General features: G+C 36.9%; 1 long non-coding RNA gene across 1 annotated transcript in view; it reads left to right on the forward strand.

The window, feature by feature from the left end:
• Positions 1 to 673: 673 nt before the first annotated feature.
• The window catches only part of LOC106025445 (uncharacterized), a 102,563-nt gene continuing 79,869 nt past the window's right edge, over positions 674 to 23,367 (forward strand). The window contains exon 1 of the long non-coding RNA XR_001199033.3: positions 674 to 692. This is a non-coding gene — a long non-coding RNA (uncharacterized LOC106025445). The remainder of the gene's footprint in view (positions 693 to 23,367) is intronic.

Genomic DNA, 23,367 nt, shown 5'->3' on the forward strand with positions numbered 1-23,367 from the left:
ATAAGGGAGACACGTAGAATCCCAAATAGCCATGATCACAATAGAACTTCTCATTACGCATGATAGTCAAAATCCCGTAAGCTCAACACAAGAACAAAATATTAAAAGCTGTTAGAGAAGATCAACAAATCACTTAATCACAGCATATTTCAACAGAAACATTAAATGGCAAGAGAGCTTGGAATGAAATGCTTCAAGCCTAGAAATAAAACCACCTTCAAGTCGGATTGATATATCCTTCAAAGCCATTGATGGAGAAATAAGGTCTTTGTACAAGAGAATTTTAAGATATTCATATTCACCAAACCAACACTCCAAAAACTCTTGAGAATGTCCTAGAGACAATAAAGCTATAAATGCCAAAAAGTAAATAAAGGAATGAGTACACAAGGCATAGTAAGCAGTTAAGCCAAATGGGAGGAAATGAATCAACATCAGGAAAATAACGCAATGACAGGAATGAATCAATGTCTTTCAAAGTGGTTGTCATTTCTTCTTTTACCTGAGGTATCATTTCTAATCTGATTTCTTTTGCAGGCTCATGAAGTTATTTCTTGACTTCAGTTGCTATCATTTCAGAAATTCATGTGTGCAACTTCTACATCTATGTCTCCTGGATTTTGTGTGGCCTGAATAAGGTGAAGGAGATTGCGTTTTGCTCCAGAATCTTGACATTTCCTGGCTTCCTCCAGGTGAGCTGGTTGCGGAGTCCCAGGTGCTTCCTATGTTGACTACCCAGTCACAATAGAGGAGAATGGGACAGGCACCTGGGTTTCTCTGAATCTAGTTTCCTGGGTAAGCAGTGGGGCATGGAGCAGGCCTCTGTAGACTACACGGAGGCTTCCTTAATGGCCATGGGGGTTGGGGCTGGGGATGCTTCTTCTCCCAGTCCATGCTAGCTGCTGTGGGATGGTCCCTGATGTTGAATGGTAAGTGCACTGAGACCTAGCTGGCTGCCTTTCCTGGATCATGCTGGCTACTGGTGGGAGGATCCCTGATGGTAATCAGCAGGATTGTAGGGGCATGCATGGCTACTTCTCCCAACCCGCACTGGCTACTGGCAGGAAGGTCCCCAGTAGTGCCAAGTGAGCATGCAGGGTAATGGCTGGTTGCCTCCCTGTCCCTGCTGGTTATCAGCAGGAGGATCCTAAATGAGGCTGGCCAAGATATTTAACTTAGAAAGGCAAAGGTTTTATCTGGAATCCTCAAGTCTATGGTTGGTTGGCCATGTGTCCCAGGTTAGTGGAAAGACAGAAAATCATGGGAGGAATGGAGAGCAGAACTGAACTGCTCACCTCATCACCAGGAAACAAAATAAAAACAAGGTGTCAGAATCCCCACACCTCCCTTGGGGGCTTACCCTAGATGACCTTTCACTAGACTCTGGCTGCACTTCCTAAAAGGTTGCCGTTTCCCAGAAACACCACTCTGAGGATTAAGCCTCTAAAACACAGGTTTTCGGGGACACTTACCCCAAATCATTGTAGACTTAGAATACTAATGAGGATTTCTCTTTTTTTTTTTATTAGATTTTGCATGCTATGTTTACAGTGTCCTCATCACCACTGTCACCTCTTATACAAAATCCAAACCTTTTTCTCCTATTCCATCACACATCTGGAGTAAAAATAATGCTATTTTACAGAAACTGGTTTGCAAGCATCTCTGCATATCTCTTACCCTCAAGTACTCAGGGACTCCGGGATCTGATCTTGCCCTATTTTCATCACATAAATATATTTGGAAAATCTATACATCTATATTCTCTTTTTTTATTTTTCCTGCCCTTGCCTCCATGAGGCCCTCTCTGCCACATATCTTTTGCAAAACTCAGCTAAGAAGAGCCAGAAGATATTAAAGTAATTGAGGTCTTTGTCATCTAATATGGATATTGGTTTCCTAGAAATGGTTCATCTTGCCAAGTGACACTAAGATGTGTAACATCTTCTCACCCACATAATATCCATTCCCACTTGTAGCCAAGATATAAGAGTTGATAAAAAAAATATGGTGTATGTTTAAATAACAAAGTTTGGGGCCAGCAGCCAGTGTAGGGCAAAGCCCAGGTCAGGGTAACCAGGTTTCCCAGAGGAATCCGGGTGTCTGGCTCTTCTCAACACACCATGGGACTGGCAGCCAGCACAGGGAAAAGCCCAGTGCTCAGTAACTGCTCATATACTCTCTCTCTCTCTCTCTCTCTCTCTCTTTTTTTTTTTTTTTTTTTGGTCTTCTGTTCCTTTTTCTCCTTCCTCTTCTTTTTTCATCCTTCCTTTCTTTTTTTTTCCTTTCTCTCTCTCTCTTTTTCATTTCCTCTCTCCTTTCCTTTTTATCTTTTTGCTAAATGGCTGAGAATTCCAGGCACACAGAAAACCCAGGGAAAACGTTCAGATGGTCCCTTGACTACACCTTCATTCTTTCTTTTCTACCCCCTTCTTTAGTTTCCCAAACTTTGTGTGATCAACCTTTGTCCTCCAGCCTTGCTTGTATTTTCTTTGCAGTTATCTTTGTTTTATGTACTATCCTCGCTAAATCTCCCCATCACAGGGTAAAACTACCCTACCAAGGGGAAACACCATACATACAAATGCCTAATTCATGAATGGTTCTGCTATATAAATACAGACTTTGCTCCTATGGTCTAAAGCACACAATAGTTACCACAGTTTGTCAGTTTCTAAATTGTGCTTGACATTATTGTTATTGCTAATTTTGCTACTTCAACAAGGATGTTAGATCTGTTGTAGTCAGATGTTATACCCTTTGTAATAATACTGGGAAACTGAGGTGATAACCTCAGCCCTACACAAAAGGACAGAAGACTAAATCAAACAGATACCATCATCTCACTCTTAAAACATTGGGAAGATATGATCTTCGGAAAGACACAAACCAAGAATCTCCTGCACACAGAAGACATCCCTGAATAATAGATTTCTCCTTGAGAGACTATTACATTAATATAGCTGCCTAATACAAAAACTCAAGGATGATCACAGAAAACAAAATTTTTTTTAAAAAATACAAAATGACAAGATGATCAATCAAAATGCAATCTCTGACCCCCAGCCCACTCAGAAAAAGTCCAAGAGACATCAACATACAAGAAATTGAAAGACATACTTGAAATTTTTGAAATAATAGCAACTGAAGTAAAGAAACAAATCCATGAAACTATGGATTAAATCAGATCAGAAATAATCTCTTAAAGAAAAAACAGTCAACATTTATAAAGAAAATGCTCAGCAAATCTAGAGTAGAGATTGATAAAGAAATGCTCATAGGAAGAGGATAAAACTGTTAAATATCAATATAGGAAAGACATAGAATGTATAAAATGGGTTCAAATAGATATCTAGGAAGTTACAAATTCCACTGTAAGCTGCTTGAATGAAACTGAAGCCAGACTTCCAACCCTTGAAGACAGTATCACAGCTAAACCATGAAGGGAAAGATTGCTTGAAAAGAACAAAAAATCAGGAAGCAATAATTCAACAGCTAAAAGACAATGCAAAGAAAATATAATAATAACAGGTGTCAGTGAAAAAGCAGGCATCAACACAAAAGACATAAAAAAAAACTATATGCAGATGTAAAGCAGAAAAGTTCCCACGAATGGGAAAAAAATCTCACATACACATAGGTGAAGCATATAGAACCCCACTTAGCCATAACCAAAATAAACATACACTCAGACATATAATAATCAAGATGCCAGAAATTCAGCACAAGAACAGAATATTAAGAGCTGCTAGAGAAAAGAAACAGATCACCTATAAAGGAAAGCCCATCAGAATCATAGCACACTTCTCAACACAAACCTTCAAGTCAAGAAGAGCTAGAGTGAAGCATTTCAAGTCCTGAATGCAAGCAACTTCCAACTCAGACTGATGTACCTGCAAAACTATCTTTCAAAATTAATGGAGAAATAAGATACTTCCATGACAAAGAACAGCTGAAGAAATTCATAATCACCAAACCAACACTACAAAGGGTACTAAAAGATATCCAGATAAAGACAAAATGACCACAATTCCAAGAACAACAACAGAAAGAAACCAAGCAATTAAACAAAGGGAAAAAGTAGGTAACTAACTGCAGGAAAATAACCTGACAAGGACAAATCAATACATATCAGTTATAACCATCAATGTAAACGGCCTCAATTCACCAATCAAAAGGAAAAGACTGGCAGAATGGATCAAGAAACAAGATACAACAATATTCTGTATATAAGAAACACATTTAACTCAAAAAAATTCATAGACTAAAAGTCAAAAGATGGAAAAGTAACCCAGTAAAAAGCAGAGCTAGTGATTCTGTATGCAGACAATGTGGACTTCAAACAAAAAATGATCAAAAGGGATAAAGAGGTCACTACATGCTTGTTAGTGGAAAAATTAAAGAGAAAGAGATAACAATCATAAATATATATGCTCTAAACACAGGAGCACCCAACTGTAGAAGAAAAATATTTATAGACATAAAAAATCAAATAAGCAATGAATCTATCATGACAGGGTTTTATTTTGTTGGTAAGTGTTTAATTACATGTTCAATTTCAGAAACTGATATTGGGTTTTTCAGAACTTTTATATCTTCTTGAGTCACCTTTGGTAATTCATGTATTTCCAGGAATCTGTCCATTTCTTCTGTGCTTTCTATCCTGTGTTAGTAAAAACTTTTGAAGTAGGTATGATGTAGGTATTGATGATAAAGTCAGCTAGGGGTTTATCAATTTTATTTATTCTTTCAAAGAACCAACTCTTCCATTTATTAATTCTTTGTATTGCCTTCTTAGTCTCTGTTATTTCTGCTCTGATCCTTATAATTTCTTCCCTTTCACGGGCTTTGGTTTTGACTTGAGGTACAGCATTAGGTTGTTTATTTGTGTTCATTCTCTTTTCCTAATGTGAGAATTCACCACCATAAATTTCCCTCTCAGGACTACTTTCATTGCATCCATACTGGAACCTCTTACAGGTTCCAGTAAGTCATATTTTTATTTTCATTTGCTTGTAGACAGTGTTTAAACAACTTAATGCTGCACCTCAAGTCAAAAATAGAATCTGAGGTTCTGTTCAATCCAGCTATTCCCCATCTGTGTATTTTCCCAGAAGAATTAAAAACGTCATTCCACAGCAATATATGTGCACCCATGTTTATAGATGTGATTTTTTTATACAATGGAATACAATTCAAATATAAAGAAGGATAAAGTTGAGGCTTTCTTAGGTAAATTTATGCAACTCTAGACCATACTCATAAGTGAAATAAATCAAGCATGCATGTGTAAACTTCATATTGTCCCTCTAGTGTAAGAAAATCAGAGTTAATAAAGCCAAAATGTCCAAAATGGTGAAAGGAGAAAAAAATTGCTCAAAAGGAAAAAAGCACTTAAGATGGGGAAAAGGAGAAAAGAAGGAAATAAAATATATATATATATATATATATATATATATATATATATAATGTACACACAACATACCTAAAATAATTATATGACTAATTTCTTTTAGTTCAGTGAAAAGAACAGTTTGTGCTTATATTGTTCAATTTTGCATGCCTTTGTCTTATAATCTGAGCAACTACTCTGAAGAAAACAATATACAATATATTAACCATTGTAAATTTCCTATTATCTCGTGTTGAAATTCTATATCATTTTTTCTCTTTTAAAAATAAAATAAAAAATAAATAACAAACTTTTTATTATAAAAGATTCATTGCCATTAATCCCCCTCAGATTACTTCTTCTCACTTCAAATATACTTATCCCATCATTGTTTTTTGGGTTTTGGATTTTTTTTTTCATTGTTATTGTTTTATTTTTGTTTTTGGAAATTGAACTCACAATGTCACTCTTGCCAGGCTGGCTCTGTGCTGCTGAGATATCCCCAGCCCTATCCCATCATATTGCCACTTTCTGAACCAATTCTGGAAGTCCTCTTTTGTGTCTTTTTTTATTATTTTAAAGGGAACAGTAAAAAGAAACAGAACAAAATATAGCAGAACAGTAAAAAGAAACAAAACAAAACAGTGAAAGGACACTAGCAAATCCACAATCATTACTATATTGCATTTTGTTGTCCTTTAAATAGCTGCCAGACTACTGGCCCCAGACCTGCAAAATCAATCAAACAGCATGAATGTCAATTTACTTCCCTACTTCAGTTATATGAGCACCTCAGCCTGTGTCGTGTCTGGCTGCCTATGGGGGAGGAGGGGACAGGAGGCAGAGGTGGCTTCCTTGCGGCTTCTCCCAAGCCAGCAGGGCAGAACTGGCACACAAGGAGGCTGCATGGCTCCCCTGCTGTTTCTCCCCAGTGGACACGGCCTCTACTCCCGCACAGTCTTCTGTGCCTTAGAGGTGTGATGTGAAGTGTGGAATGCTGCAGCCACACACCAGCTAAAGGAATAACATGCCTAAAATCACTGTGGTGAGTTCACACCTGCCTTGTTCAATAGATCTGGCACCATGCAACTTCTGGCTCTCCCTCAAAGTTAAATAGTAATGAAAGGCAAACACATTGAATCAAATGAGACATTATGTTAAGTCAGCCATGACAACACAAAAAGATATTCAAAAGAAGGACTTCCAGAGCTGTTTCAGAAAGTGGCAAAAAATGATCCGATAAATATGCTCATAGTAAGGGGGATTTGATGGAGATTTATGGCTATGTGTCTTTTACTGTAATAGCATTTTAAACATTTCAACAGTCTCCGTAGTTTCTCATCTTTCCTCATAATATTTTCTCTCTCAAATATATTCAGAACTTTCCACCTTGCATTCCTTGTCTTGCAAACTCGTCATTTTTTTCTGTGCAGCCATGCTGGTTGATTGTTTTTATTCTTTCTCTGTTTATATTTCTGTGTTCTTGATTCCCAAACAGTGGTCCATTGATCACCAGTATCCAAAGCCTGGGGATTTGGGGGAACCTCTGGCCCTCCTCCAGACTTGCTGTATCATAACTTGCGATGTAAGGGGATTCCTAGGTGCCTCCCATGCACATGAAATATAGAGAGGCGCCGCAATTAACATTAGCCAAATTTTGGATATCCTTCTTGTACTCCGAACTCTGAGTCCCTGTAGATGAGAGCCACTTATTTCATCTTTAAATCATGTAACACGATGTTGATTTTATGCCAAGCATTGCATGTATGTTCCATGAGTAGAACAAAACTTGAAACAAATGGCTCACAAGTGACCTAAGCACAAGCAACAAGGCCAGAACTCCATGGATCACTCTATTCAGACATTTTTAAAGGACTGTTCTATATTACTTTCAAAATATCTTTCTTTTCCATTTCAATATCCCACAAATGCTAAAGGAAACATTTAGAGTTCCAATGCTATTTAAGTGTTGAAAAGGACTGTAGAATATGAGGTTTTCACTGGATCCTTAGTTGAATAGCTTTCTATCGTGTTTTGGCCTCTGTCAGAAGGACAAATAGAAGTTAGGCATGGTGGCACATGTTTCCCAGCATTTGGGAGGCGTAGGCAAGGGGATCTCCTAAAGGCCAGCCTGAACTGCATAGTAAGTGGACCTCTTTCCAAAAAAAAGAACAAATGAAAAAAACAGTAGTTGAACTTCTACTCTCACAATTCAAATTGTAAAGAGCATCTCCCATAATGAATGTAGATATATTTGTATTTCTCAGTGTGCATCATTTTAATGTCCTGGATTACAGCGCAGTAAGTCAAGATCAATAAACATATTTATTTCAGTGTAAAGGCAGAGGCAGTCACTAAAAGTCAGAAATAAAAATTTAAGAAATAATTAGAAATATATTCAACTTATCAATGGTTTTTCTTTTTTGTCGCAATATATAATTTGCTTGTATCATTAGTTACATTTTTATAGTACATTTAAGTGTGTTGTATATTAAGTGATATATAATGAATACATAGTGATACATAATCATACATAGTGATATATAATGAATTAAAAATTACATTTTGAGTAAGATACTCCATTTTTAATATTTTGAGGAAAACCATTTATATAATTACCACCTATATATTTTGATTTGCTTTGTTTCAATTTTGAAATTACAAATTCAGTGTGCTATAAATGACCTAGTAACCATTATTCATTCATTTATTACATGCACTTTATGTTTCAAATACTGAGAAAGGCTCAGTCATCAGGAAATCCTAACTTCAAGAATCTTATGTACAAATAGGGAAGATAGTCAAAGAAGCAAATAACTAAATGGACTTAAACAAAGCAGGATTAAACACAGGTTACCTGCTATGATCTGAATTTTTGTGTTATCCCCCCCCCCCAACTTCATGTGTTGAAATCCTGACTCTACATGAAATGATACTACAGGGGATGCTATTAGGTCTAGAGGGTGGAGCCCCCACAGACAAGTTAGTGCCCTTATAAGAGGCTCTAGAGAGACTCTCATTCCTAAGAACTCTCTTTGAACCTCACTAGACGCTGAATGTGTCAGTGCTTTGATCATGGAGTTCCTGGTGAGAATTTGTCATTTGTAAGTCACTCAGGTATGGTATTTTGTTGTCACAGACTAAAAGAACTAATACAGTACTAAAAGGCATTTAGTAAGAAAAAGGAACTGGTGCAGATTTGAAAACCAGAAAAGCCTTTGCAGAGAAAATGATTATGAATGGGTAGAATTTAATAAGACAAATTATGTAGAGTAGAAGACTTCTTAGAGAAGAGTTGCATGTACAGAGCTAAGACAAGAGAAAAAATAAAACATTTAAAATAACTCCACTTTGCTCAGTAAGGGTAAAGCAGAACTCTGTTAGTCCCGAGAAGGGAATGGTATGAGAGTGGTAGGGGTTGGAACCAGACAGGAAAGCAGGAGCAAGGTCATGCTGAGTGCCCTGCAAATGAATTTGGATGTCATTCTAAATAGAGTACTTACGTAACACTTTTGTAGTGCTCTTTCTTGTTCCAAACTTATCTTACTTTTCACTACTGCCATGTGATCTAGGGACCGTTACTACTCTCAGGGTTACAGATCTGAAACACCAAGACAAACATTCCTTACTAAAGTCACAGTTATGTGGTAATGGAGCGGGGACCCTTGAGGCACCAGGAAGCGCATGATGTAATGTTTGTTTTGTAAAGGACACTCTGACTCTAGCATGAAGGAAGAATTCAAGATGACATTCCAATAATCCAAGTGGAATAGGCTGAGGTCTGAACTAAGTTGAAGCATTGGTGAAGAAAAGAAGTGGTGATTAGAGAGACAGTAAGGGACAAAGACAGGATTTAGTGATGGCTTGAGAGTTTGTGAGGTTAAGATGGACTCCTCCAAGCACTTGTGCCCCAAGTGTTAGGGCATAGATAATGGAATATGCCTGCTTCTCTGGAGAATTCTTTTTTAGGAATACATAAGGTGGGCCTGAATACATAATGTGAAACAAAACCCCTAAAAACCAGAGTAACAAACTGGCAAAAGCATCCTCATAAAATGTTATTTGAATAAGACAGTAAGAAATGTCCCTTTGGGGGTTCATATGATGGGACTCTCAAAAATGACATGTATTTTTCAGCAAGTTTATCATGCTAGCCCATTCTTGATGATGGTGAATAAAGGCCATTGAAATAGTTGCTTAAGAAAATCTATGTTGTCCACATAAGTCATTGATGCAACTGTTAACTTTAACCTTATAAAATTACCAAAAAGTATTTTGTTTATATACTCAAAATCTGAGTCACATGTGCAAAATTTATTAGTACTAGACAAACCATATCTGCATCAACATTGTTTTACCATTTAGGAATGCACAAGACCTCTTTGGGAATTTTTCTTTAACACAGACATAACATAGAATAAATAGAGCTAAATGTCTCCAAATAGCATGCTATTTGATGTATAGCACTGTTGAATGGCTATTTCAATTTCATGATCTCTCTGTTATAATCCTTTTTGCAAATTTGGAAAAATACAACTGTAAAGTGCATAAATCTTGGCAGAATATCATTTTATAAAAATGGCAAATATGATCCTCTGAATTTATAAGAGGTTGTTTTACTTTGAACGTTCTGTGTTATTCATATATGAGGACTGTGGGAGCCACCATGAATGAAATTTCTGAAGATTAACTTTGGTTCAGTGTTTGTTTCCAAAACATATACTGGGAAGTCCCTACAGTTCTCTTGTGAAACTCCATCACAGATACACTAACAGGGTCACTAGCCAGTTCTAGAGTGATGCTACATTTCCCTCCAAAAATATTTATGATAATTTCTCAAAAAGGAGAGGAAAGATCCAGTGTTGGATTGAAAAGTTTGTATGACCCTCAGAAGTAACATGTAGGACACTGAAGCCAGACTCAGATGAGGTGAGTGAAGTGGCAATCCCCTGATTTCCTCATAAAGAATCTTGCAACTAAGTCTTTCACGAAAGAATTTCTGTGGTCACTCTTTTGGGATTTCCCAAGTCACCCTATTAGAAACAGTGACTCCCGAGTTTGCTATTCTCTGCTCTACAGGCTCTCTCTAGACCTGTGTTGCAATTGAGAAAGCAAAATAAAACTAAATGAAAAATAAATTTCCAAATTCCTGCTCTCACAATAAAAAATTAGATGAATGAACATTAAACTTAATAATTTTTCAATAATATTTAATTGTACTTGTTTGCAGACATACATGAAACAATCTACTGGAACTTCAAAAAAAAATTAGCCAACTTAATTCACAGAGAATTTCTTTAAACTAGTGCAGTAGGTACTTCCAAAAAAGTACTAGTTTATGACTCCACTGTGGGAACGAGGTTCTGTGAATAACACTAGCAATAATTTTTAAAAGAAAGAGGAAGTTAAAGGTACAGTGAAAATTGGAGAGCAGAGGCCAAACTCTCCTCATAAATGAGAGAACTAAATAAGCATAACAGGGCTAGAAGTGTGGGGCTCTTGCTATTAATACAGTTTCATGAACTAAGTCTTACTTTTAACTCATCACTTTAATGATCACTTTAATGATTAAATAATCAGGGTAAGTATATTCAAATCATTTTTGCTTTACTTTTGTGTAACCATAATCTAAGCCCTTTTCTTCTTGGGGAGGAATTCCGTTGTGGAGAAGTCGAGAAGCAAAGCAAACAGAAACACCAAAATGACACCCTAGATTTGGAGGCAAATTTATGTATATTGACAGGCACGGATTGAGATCATTCCTAAAATATCAGTCCCTGATCTCTGGTCTAGGGCTTATAAGGAATAAGCGAGCAGAAAGGACAGAGGCAGAATGACTTGTCACCTAGGGATTTGTTCTTTCAATATGCACCATAGTGACCAGCTATGCGTCACAGTGACCACCCATTTCTAAGAGACAAAAGTAAAAAGAAATGTAACTGAAACTATTACCTGGGCAACTAACAAACAAGTGTACTGGCTGGGGTGGAGGGGGGGATCTTCAGCTACATTTCCCCCTTTTAGTTTCTTTGGTGAAGCTTTGCTGGGCATGTTACATGTTATCTTCTGAGACAAGGTCCAGCTAGAAGTGGTAACATTGGGGCTGTCAGTAGACCTAGGATGGGTCTCCAAGCTTGTCTTAATATAGAGTTTTTCCTAAATTGTTTTTAGGGAGAGACATAAATTAGGCTTGTCTATTCTGTAACATTACTCTGGCAAGGTAGTAAGGGAGTTAATCTAATCTAGGAGCATCCAAAATGCCTCAGATGCTCATCAAATCTTGGTTGAGTATTTGATTAATTGTTGTATTCTCTTGGGGCAACTGTCCATAGAATTCAAGGCAAAAATCACAGTTATCAGTGGAGCAGGGAAGTGAGGACTGTGGTAAGCAGCACAAAAATCAAGAGGATTAAGTGTGGAGCAAGCCTGTGAATGGTGTCCTCAAGCTTTAGCCATGTGTGGACTGGTCAGCATCCGGAGTGACCAGAGCAACATTTTCAGTGCATTGTCTCTTCAGAGTAAGCCCCAGAGGAGCTGTCCAGGTAAATTCTCCAACAAATCTAAGGCCGGCTTTCTGAAACTTGTAGAGGTGGTCAATATGCACCTGGGTTATATGTGTATAATGGAATATTTACAGTATTGCTGGTCTTTTAACTTGTTACAAGCTGTTTCTGTACAGTTATGTTTTATTTCTAATATATATATATTTAAATGAGGAAAGTCCATTATATTACATGAGGTAGGGTCAGTAACACAGGTGCTGAAACCTGACCTGGCTGCAGAGGTTTGAGTGCCAGTTCTGTGCCTGGAATTTGCAGATCAAACAGTGAGGGCAGGTCTAGCTGGGTTTATTTTAGTCAGTGGGTCCCCAGAAGGTGCTTAGGAGCACAGATTTGGTGTCATTAGTGGCAGGTTTCCAAACAGCAGGAGGAAGTGGTAGCAGCAGAATGTTGGCCAAAATAATTTTGTCCAAGGTGACCCCAGCATATCCAGTCTGTTGGACTCCATTCCTAACAGAGCTTCTTTCATCCATAAATAAGGGGTACTCAGCATCTTCCATGAGGTCCATTTTTCTGTCCAGTATAGCATGTGGCACATGGACAGTTAGGTATGAGCTTAAAGTGAGCTTGTCAGCTTTGTTGGTCATAAGAACAGTGGCTATAAGAGCACAGAGGCAAGGGAGGGAGGCAGCCTTTAGTGACTGGATCCAAGTATTTGCACATGTGGGCCACTAGGCACTTCCTGGGGCTGACAGTCTGAGTAAGCATCATTGTTTTTGTGAACTCAAGAATTCAGAGTCTATAGAAGTCAGCAGCTCCAAGAAATTTGTAGAACTGGTTTCTGCCAGATATTGCAGCACAGCTTTTGTGTCTTTCCAGCAAACATCTTGGGTATCATTAATCAGAAGTGCAGTGATATTTCATGCTGGAAAACTGTGAGGGTTTCTCCAAAAAGGTTAAACAAGTTTTTGGATCTCTTAGAGGTTGAGTCCAGGTCAATTGATTTTTGAGTCCAGAACTGGGAGCTTTCCATTTAAAGGCAAAGAGGAGGTGACTGGCAAAAGCCAACTGAGTAAAGAGGAAGGCATTCTTCAGTTCCAGGCAGGTGTACCAGCTGGCTAAGGGTGGCAGAAACTGAAGCAATGTATACAGAGATCAGTTGTGGCAGCACTGACAGCTTGGAGATCTTGAACTGGTTTTATAGATAGGAGAGGTGTATTTTACCAGTGTGACAGTCTATAAACCTTTTGTGGTTTGAAGCCTCGTTTTTTCTCCTTGGGGACCATGACAGAGCTGGAAGGGATAGAGTAAAGGTGTTGGTAGCTTGGCCAAATCTGTTGTCAGAGCCTCACCAAAAATAGTGAGAGAGTTCTTAATCCCTTATAGCAATTGAGTCCAAGTGAGATGGCATTATGTCTCAGAATTTTCTCCGTTGAAGGGGATTATGGGAGCATCTTGCAAGCAGAAGAAGGCATCTTTTAAATCTAGAACAGTTCAAAAAGGTTGTGTCAGTTGAGAACCACAGAGTGCAAGGTGATGGCTGTTTTCATGGCATAGAGACCTTGCACTGGTTGGTAATCCCCATTGGGCATTTTTACTAGGAGGAGAAGTGTGTACCAAGGTGAATAACAGTCTGTCAGGTTCCTGAACTGTTTTAGGCGACTGAGGTGTGGCTGGAGCATGGTTGGTGGTTAGGACTGGAGGCAAGTCTTGGCTCATACCCCTGGGAGTAGAATATTCAGAATTTTAGCATTGCAGTTACCTGTCTCAAGCTGATGCAAAGTTAAACAAGAGGGAAGCTGACTTGCTTGGTGCAAAGAAATGGTCACTTCTAACTTGAAGAGGAGATCTCTTCACAGAAATGGTATAGGGACTGGCTTATACAGGAATTCATGTTTGATGAGATCTCTTTCTAGGCTGCAAGTTTGTGCCTGGCAGAAGGAGCAAGAGGCAAGAGTCCCAATTGCCCTGGTGATAGTAACATTTTCACAGAGGGAAATTTTAAAGTCAGGGAGGTTTTTCTCTTCATTGTCTAACAGGAATGTCACAGGTTTGCCCCCAACTTTTGCAATGACTGAGGGCTCTTGCAGGCCCAGTTTGATAGAGCTCAATTTGTCCTATCCATCCATGCCTGACAGGATGAGGAGAGGTTCAGGTTAAGGTTATCCTGAAGACAGGTTTTTTGTGTCTCACAGATAGAGGAGGAACTTATTTTTTGGTGTCCATAACCATTATAACTCATAGCCAGAGGGTATGGTCTTCCACTAGACTGGATTTTCTTATGGACATCAGGTGTTTTTATTTTCTTTGTCAGATTTATGGATAACAGTGTTCAATAGGCCTTTTGTCCTCCTTTTTTGATATCTTTGAGAAGTGCTCAAATGGGTTGTTTCTAGGTGGGGTGGCCTTTAGGAAAGGCCATGATAACTTATTCATCAGGGCTGACAGTCTGATTTTTTCTCAGAATGTGGAACTCAGAATGAAATGTTAACAGTTATCTCAAGTGAGTGTTAAAACAGGATAGGTGTAGCCATGAAGCAGGTGTAGCCATGGGCAGAGGGTCTCTATAGCCAGATGTAAACAATGGCTACCTGCAATCAGTTCAATTGGCTGGAAGTAGATCAGTCAGGAGAGGAGAATAAAACTATAGGTCTTGGCCGCAACTGTGGTGGCTAAAAGGTGCCAAGGAAGAATTCTTGGGAAGAATGGGCATCTTTTTGTTTTTCTTTGAAATACAAGGAGTGCCTTGGTTTAATTTTTAACTCTGTAAAAGCCATTTTTCTGCAGCCAGTAACTATGAGTTTCAACTAATTTGTTCCCATATCTGGCTCTCTACATGCATGTGGTGTGCCCTTGAATGATGGCACAGCATACAAAGTGTGGGTGCCCCTCAGTGAGAGACCATTCAGATGCCCACTTGGCCATGCCTCTTGTGGGGACTTATGTGCAATTTAACTAAGGAGGGTACAAGTCTCCATTATGCCATATGTCAATTACCATAGAACCAAAGGTGAGGGTCCAATCAGCCACCACATCCAGTGCTTCCCAGTCTTGGTGCACAGACTGAGCATCCTATTACTTATTCTGTCTATTTCACTCACTCACACATTTAATCAGTAGGCATTCAGAAGTTAAACATTCTAATCTCCTTCCCATGAAGATGGTCCTGACTAATGGGAATTGATCAGACTGCCTGTCTACTTGAGGTGGACAGGACTGACAGACAGACAAACTAGGGTGTCCTTTGGGTCTTACCAGAATCAGGCATGCAACAGATAGATATATTGTATCCTTCTTTGGGGTCAGATGCAAGCTGCTGAAGCAGAAAGCTAGGAATCCTTTAGACCTCCAAGGGGACATGAGAAATCTCAAGGGCAGACCTTCCCATGGGGACCTGGAGAGTCCTTCTGTTTGCAAGACCCACAACCAGTCACCAAAGAGGCCATCACAATCAGTCTTCCCAACCAAGGCACCAGGTGCTACAATAAACAGAAACACCAAAATGAAATCCAGGATTTGGAGGCAGATTTATGTATGTTGAGAGGCACTGTTTGAGATCTTTCCCAAAATACTGGGCCCTGATTTCTGGTGGTCTAAGACTTTTATGGGATAAGCAAGCAGAAAGTACAGAGGCAGAATGGCTTATCAGCTTGTGATTTGTTCTGCTATGTATCAGTGATCAGCAATTTCCACAGACAAAAGTAACAGGAATTGTAATTGGAATTGTCATCTAAGCAACTAACAAACTGAAGTATAGTGGTCAGAGGTAGAAGCATCTTCTGCTACAATGAGACTGTTCCTAATATATGAACTGAGATACATTTTATTCTTCCCATTCTCTAATTCAGTCACTTTTCCTGAGTTTGATTCTTTAGGCTACCTACAGACACTCTGAGCCAGACTATACTCCTCCAAAGTTATGTTTCTCTAATTGGTAGAACCAGAGTTAGTTTTTCTTTAACTCAAGACTTTGATAAAAACAGAAATTATTATCAATAATGAGTTTTAGAATAGGATTTTGGAGAAGTTGGCAGGATGCAGAGGTTATTGTTGGTTTCATTGGAGTAGCAGGGATTTCAAATCCTAAGCAATTTATGGATTTAAAATCCTAGCCATTCTAGATTCACTTGATCCTAGCATGCAAAGGTCGAACAGCTAATTTATTTCTTGTAATCAACTGGAATTAAATAATAATACCCTGTGATTGTTATGGTATGTGGGTTCCAAAAGAAGCCAAATGTAGGTCCTCCAGTTGCCAGTCTTTGGATTAGCACTGTGTCAATACCAGACATTAAGCTTTCAGATGTTTCCAGGCCACAGTCAGAATCATCTCCATGATTCTAGACTGCTTAGTTAAAACTACAGACATCACAGAGCAGAAATAACCATCCCCACTGTGCCCCACCTCACCTGCAGACATTATTTTGAGACATTAAAGTGTGGGTTAATTTTTATGCAACAAAGATAATAAGTATGCAATCTTATGTCAATCGATGGATAATAGGTTCATCTGAGCATACACTCAGAAAAAAACAGTATTATGAAGAGCATCTGGGAAAACGATGTGTTGAAGGGTTATGACCTCTGCAAAGAGCTCAGAAAGTGAATACAGTCAGCCTTCCATATTGGCAGTTTATGCATTCTCAGATTCCACCAACCTCAAATCGAAAATATTTAAAAAGAATACATTGCATTTGTACCAAAAATGTGAAAATATTTTTCCTTGTCATTATTGCCTAAGTAGGTTTAAATAAGAGGATGTATATAGATTATATGCAATAATATGCCATTTTATGTAAGGGACTTGATCATCTACAGATTTGGTATCTATGTGTATGTTTGGAAAGGGATCCTGGAACTAATCTCCCAAAAATACCAAGAATGCCTATTTACTTCTTGGAAACTAATGTGTTTACCACAAGGCCTTCAGTGTAAATAAATTGATACATTCAGTAGATACAAGTCAACCTTTCTCAGCAATGCCAGTGACTTATGAACTGAATTTTCATGATGAAAGAAATGAAAAATAATCCTGGTTTCAATATCATAGAATTCTGATCAAAGGTGATAAGTGTAAGCAGTGATGTATCATGAGCTCCCGATAAGCATTTTACCTAGGGACTGAGCACTATTTGGAAACTATCATCTATGGTAGTGGTGAGCAAAAAATTTTCCTTGTTGCAGGAGGTATTTATTCTGGTTTTGTATATTTGTGTGGGATTTTAAAATTGTTTTTCTTTGCTTTCTTGGTCATTTTTCTCTGTCATTATGTAATCTGCTGTCATAAGGCAAGGCTTGCTATCTCATGCAAAGTTGCTTCAGTTTAAACAAAACAACTTTGTAATTGTTTTTAACATTTAGAGAAATAAATAAGGTGGTGGGAAAATGTTTAAGGGATTGTCTGGTGTTATTAGATACTGTATTACTCAGAAGGACCTGGTCAGTGGACAGTCAGATGAATTTTACTCAAAGATAAACAATTTGGAAATTTCATTTTCTGTCTTGCAAAATATTGTTCACATTCTGAGCAGATAATGACCACATGGAGCTCTTTTTCCCTTCAACTTTTATGCACAGGTCTGGAACTCTATGGTTTAAAAAAGAGATGAACGTTCTTTGGTTACAGCTACTGATTCACTTGTTCAGTTGTTTACTGTTGTCCTTCTGATTTTGGACTCAGAATTTGCCAAAAGAAGATAAATTCTCCCAACATGGGACACCATAATACTCTTTGAAACTGGAAGTCTGCTCTGATGAATAAAGTTATTCATGTTATAAATAAGTGAGCAAAAAAATCTTAAAAATTGTTAATACCGTTAATGTGATATTGTGTTGGTTGATTCTCCTTGCTACTACACTATGGGTAGGAAGAAAGTGTCAGTGGGATTATACCACAACCTGATTCAGTAAGGGCCACACAGGCCTTACCTTACCAGCAAAGAACATTGACCATTGAGATTCAAGGTGAAGGAAAGTTCCAATGAGGAAGAGAGTCATAAAATTCCATTAGTCCTCAGCCGAAGAACACACCCAGTAAAACCTATATTCCCTTTTTGCTATGTTTTGTTGCTGTGTTGGTGGTGATTTTTTTTTTCCAACCAAGGACCAACTAGTAAAATTTCCTAATTCACTGTTCATCTATTTTTATGGATAATGACACAAAAAAAGCAAATTTAATGTTAACTTTACATCTCATCAGAATAATATAAATTTGTATCTCTCCTAACTGAATTATGTTACTCTCTTGACTAAATTATGTTACTCACAATCATACCTCTAGGGAGAAGTATTTTATTCCAAAAAAGTGAACATTAATTTTTTTTCCAAATATTTATTTGAAACATTTCACTAGTGATTTAAGCCTAACAATTCCCCTATTTTCTAAATCCTATTGTTGTAGAGACTGTTCCTGGAAAGTTATTAGATTGTACTTTCATAAGTTTATCTTAGTTTGTTAAAAAGAAAATTTGTGTTATTATCTTTTTCATTTTTGTAAGAATGTTTTTGGTTTATATTTGCACTGAGTAACTTTTGAAAAAATGGTATGCAGTATAGTAACTATTGTTATTCTCTTATGATTTGGTTATGAAAATATGCTTTATTCTTTCATAAAATGAAGTATTACTTAACTTCTTTTCTATGCCACCATAAAAATGCCATTTCAAGCTGGGTGTTGAGGTGCATGCCTATAATCTTAGCACTAGGAAAGCTGAGACAAGAGGATTGCTGGGAGTTCAAGGCCAACATAAGCTACGAAGTGAGTTCAAGGCCGCCTGAATTGCACGCTGAAGTCTCATTTAAAACACACACACACACACACACACACACACACACACACACACACACACGGCATTTCAACTAGTTTCTATCATGACTCTGAACTCATTTTTAAAATGTTATTTAATAATAAACTGAGTCTGAAAGTAAAGCATGATTCCTTTGGTATAAATTATATTGCTTATTATTGGGGAAATGAATGTCAAAGTTTAAACATTTATCATTATTAGAGAGACTATAGGTCACTATGATATTTGCTACATTAACATAGAAATATTTTGAGTTACAATCTGCTTAAAATGGAATAAGTATTCTCCACATGTTTGAATTATTTGCACAGAACTGGAAAATAAATACTTAAATGATAGAAGTTTTAGATCATACAAAGAAAATAACAATGATTTGACATTGAAATCTTTTAAAAGATCTGGTAGTTATGTAAAAATATTTCAATATTTAAAGAGTGATTTTTAAGTGTTCAACTAAGACATTAAAATGATTTATCTCAGATATTTTAATCACATCTAATGATGTAGTTGAGTGTTACATTGTTAAGCAATGTTTCACTGTTGATTCGTATGGAAATCACAGAAGTTTTACTGATTACTATCACTTCACTGTATCTTAATGTAGATGTTATAGGTATTTGCAGAAGAATTACAATGTAAATTAACTTCTGCATGCCATTTTAAAGGTTAAAATAATTTTTTCAATGTTAAAATTTTTATGTGAATTTAGATACTATTTGGAACTCATATACTATTTAATTTATAAGTACCATTAATGTTACTTTAAGTAAAACCATATATTTGAATCAGTCATTTTCTTTTTCTTTTTTTTTTTTTTTTGAATCAGTCATTTTCTCATGCTTTGTGTTTATCAACACACAAATTATTGTCTGTTAAGGTATCTTTTTTTAATTATTACTAATATCCTACTCTACCAGAAAAATATTTATGGGATTAGGCTTTTCCTAATTTTGGCCTTTGGGCTTCCTAAAAACCATGAAAATTATTTAGCCCCTATTTATTCATATCAATATACACCAAAAGCAGTACAAAGCAGATTGCTGATATTTTAAGTATAGAAATATTAAAAGTTTTTCTAAGTTAATAAGATTTTAAATGAAGGAAAAATAACAATATAAAAGTTCAGTGGCACCAGGAGTGAGGGTAGCATCTAAAAATCAGTGATGAACGACACGTTTGGCTCTGAGCTCTCCAGCAGCTAGATATTCCTTAAATAGCTCGGGACTGTCTTCACACAGAAGCCAAAAGCTAGTCTGGATGACCTCTAGGCCATTCAACTTTGCTTAGTAAGTATAAGAAGATTATATATACTTGTGTTTCACACAATACATTTGTTACTGAGAAACTGGAAATGGCAATTTCACACATGAAACCATGGTATAAATGGTAGAGGGACCATAAATCCTCCTGTTTAAAAACACCTACTAATAAACTTCTGCCACACATTTGGAATAGTTTATGTTGGACATTCTAGAGAGTCACTGAACACTATTATAAGCCCATCTTTCATCTAACTATCATGGTAGTAGAAATAGTCGATGTATATACTCAACTTTTCAAGGCATAGTTTTAGTCTACTTTTAGTTAAAACTCTCCAACTTCTGCCCTGTTTTATCATGTTTTTCTTGCCAATGTTCAATTTGCTAAGGGGATTGGGCAACCTATATATTTAAATTTCTTGGTTAAGGGACATGTATTTGGAAATATAAATACACATATATATGGTTGTATTCACGCATGATCTTAATATTCAACAGTCAATTTTCAATCAAAATAAACTCTATACATGCTGAATCATGAATGAACTTAAGCTGTCTTTCTTTTAAAAAGAACAAAGCTTTTTACTGTCCCGAAATGTGTAATTTTTACAGTTCTTAAAAAACAATTAGATTAAGGGAAGATATTCTTGGAAGAGGCTTTAGAAATGAAGTAACAGTTTCCCATTTTGGAGGAAAAGAGCCTAGAATATGGATAAAGTTTTGCTTTTTGTTATGTTTTGGTGAGTACTTTTAAGTGAAGACATAAATATTTGCATATAACTCCATGATAACAGCTGAGATACATAACAGAGATTATGTATACTGGCAAAACAGCTCTTAGAAATGAACTTATGTGTCAACTATGAAAACCAGGAATCATCCCTGGTTTTCAGGAATATTTTGTTCCCATTTGGAGAAGCATAACTTTCTGTACTAAAATATGGCGTTCTCAGTTGTTAAAAGATCAAGGTTAATGAACAGAGTCAAGTAGTCCTTCTCTATAGTCAAGACTTGGTGTCAAAAAATTAACAGCCCAATTAATACAGTTATTAAGCTTTAGGGCAATTATTCACTTGGGAATAGAAAAATGTCACTAGCAACACAAAATGAAGGCCCAATCACTAAAATTTGTGGCTCTCCAACATGACAATAGTATATAGTACCATTCAACAATTAAAAGAACTACATAAACTAAGTGACAAAACTTTTAATAACAGGTAAAACTAAGAGTTAATATTCCTGAGGGCATCTATTTCTACTGAATAAATGTACAGAAATTTAAGCATCTGTAAAACAGAATCTGAGCAGAAGACAGGAATAATTAGATGTTCTTAGTGACATAAAACCATGGTCATTTAGCCTTCTGAGAAACTATTTGACCAAATAAAATCCTATTTAAGAGCTGGAATTGCATTAAATTTTAATTATTTTTAGCACAAGAATGACAGAGACACAAAACAAACACAAAACAAAGTGAGAGTAAAAACTATAGTAGGTAATTAATTGTAATAAATAGAAACAAAGAGTAAATGATCAAATCAAGACAGCAGTTAGCACAGAAAGCGTTTTGGTAGGGGGAAAAGCACTGTGGTGTACCACAGTGAAAGAAATGGGGGGAGATAGAGTAGGAAGGGAGAGGGAGAGGGAGATGGAGAGGCGCAGGGGAGAGGCAGGGGAGAGGAGGGGCAGGGGAGGGAAGGAAGGAGAGGGAGAGAAGAAAAAGAGCACGCTAAGTTTTGCAGTGAGATCTTACTATAATTTGAGGATCCTACACCAGGAGTTTGTTGTCCATCTCTTTTCTCGTGGTGGCGGCTGGGTCCTGTATCTAAGACCTACACGTACCAGCTCTCTTTGTTTTGTTGCATGTCAGGTTAGTTGGGCTTGGTCACTAAGGGTGGGAAAAGGAACATTCACCTGCACTTACAATCACAAAGAAGTCTCTTCATCTATTTGTCAGTCTTACTAATTAATTTGCATTCCTCCAAAAACAAAGAAATTTAAGAAAAAAAACTATACAGTCTGTATTCTTAATACCACTGCTTCTATTATTCAGTATCAACTGCCAATTCATTCACATTAGAAGGTATAATTGAAGAATATACTTTTGCACTCTGCTTTTTAACTTTTACTTTTTAAGTTTTTAGGCAGTTCATGCTTATAATTACTTGAGAGAGCAAAGTATTCCAAGGAAATTTATCTCTGTTTTGTTGAACAAGGTTTGCTGGTCAAAGTTTCATTTATGATTAACATTACATTTGAATTCTTCCTACATTTACATTTTTTTCTTCTTAAATATTGTCTTAGTATAAATTCCCAGGAATGAGAGAACTGTGCCAAGCAGTATGAACATTTATAGTACTTTGCAAATGCTGCCAAATTGTTTTCTAAATGGAATGTACCAATTTACATTTTCATCAGCACTATCTGAACATAGCAGTTTTCCCCAAAAGTTGACAGCAACTTTCTTTATTATTGGTCCACTGTTGTGGATTTGGACACTTTTCTGCCTTTTAAAAAATTTTTCCTTCACAAAGGAGGGGAACCCAGGGAGTTTGAAATGATTGAGTAATCTTGTTTCTATTCAATAGTATCATATCCATTCAATGAAGTATTATGCAGGAATAAATAAGGAGAAATACGAATGCTAATATGCACACATAAAAACACACCCTGAAACTCAATCCAAAGGAAAAGGGAAACTTACAGGTCTGGTTTGTCCACTTATGTTTCTAAACCCATACTATCTGAGAATCAACTGTCTATTCAGTCTTGTTGTATGCAAAAAGTCTTTCTTACGACATAATGTTTCCAAGAGTAACACAAATCTATTTTTCGAGGAATAGAGATTGCTGTCCATTCACTTCTAGTTAGCTACAAAGCTCAGAAGAAATGGACCCAATGAGAAGTCCTGTAACCTTAATGAAGGGGCATCAAGCCCACTTGGAAATATTAGAGACATTGTAGCTAAGAGTATATCACTGCCTCGTCTTTTCTAGCTACTATCTCTCCTTTCTCCTTATTAGTTATAAATTATGTGCTTTTTAGCATGTTTGATTTTTAATTGCAGTATTTACTAAATTCCTGATAAATGGTAAACTCTTCTGTATCTGTTTCCACAAATTGGACTGCAGAACTAAGAAGATTGTATCTGAATTCCAGTTTTGTCGCTGAGCTCAGAGATTGTGCATGTCAGTTAAGCTGCCTTTGACTCAACTTAGCTGTCTGTAGAATAAGAATAATAACAATCGGTCTCATAGGTCTGTTGTGTTAAACTATGACATCATAACATCCAGGGCTACATAATAAACTGGTTGTCTATTTTGCGGTTTGTGAAAAACTGAATTCTTGCACTGCAAAGACTCCAAAACCCCAGATCACAATAGCTCACTGATGACCATCATTTTTTCCTT

The sequence above is a fragment of the Cavia porcellus genome, unplaced genomic scaffold (assembly GCF_034190915.1).
Source record: "Cavia porcellus strain 051 isolate PalLab524CR breed Dunkin Hartley unplaced genomic scaffold, mCavPor4.1 scaffold_12, whole genome shotgun sequence".
NCBI lineage: Eukaryota > Metazoa > Chordata > Mammalia > Rodentia > Caviidae > Cavia > Cavia porcellus.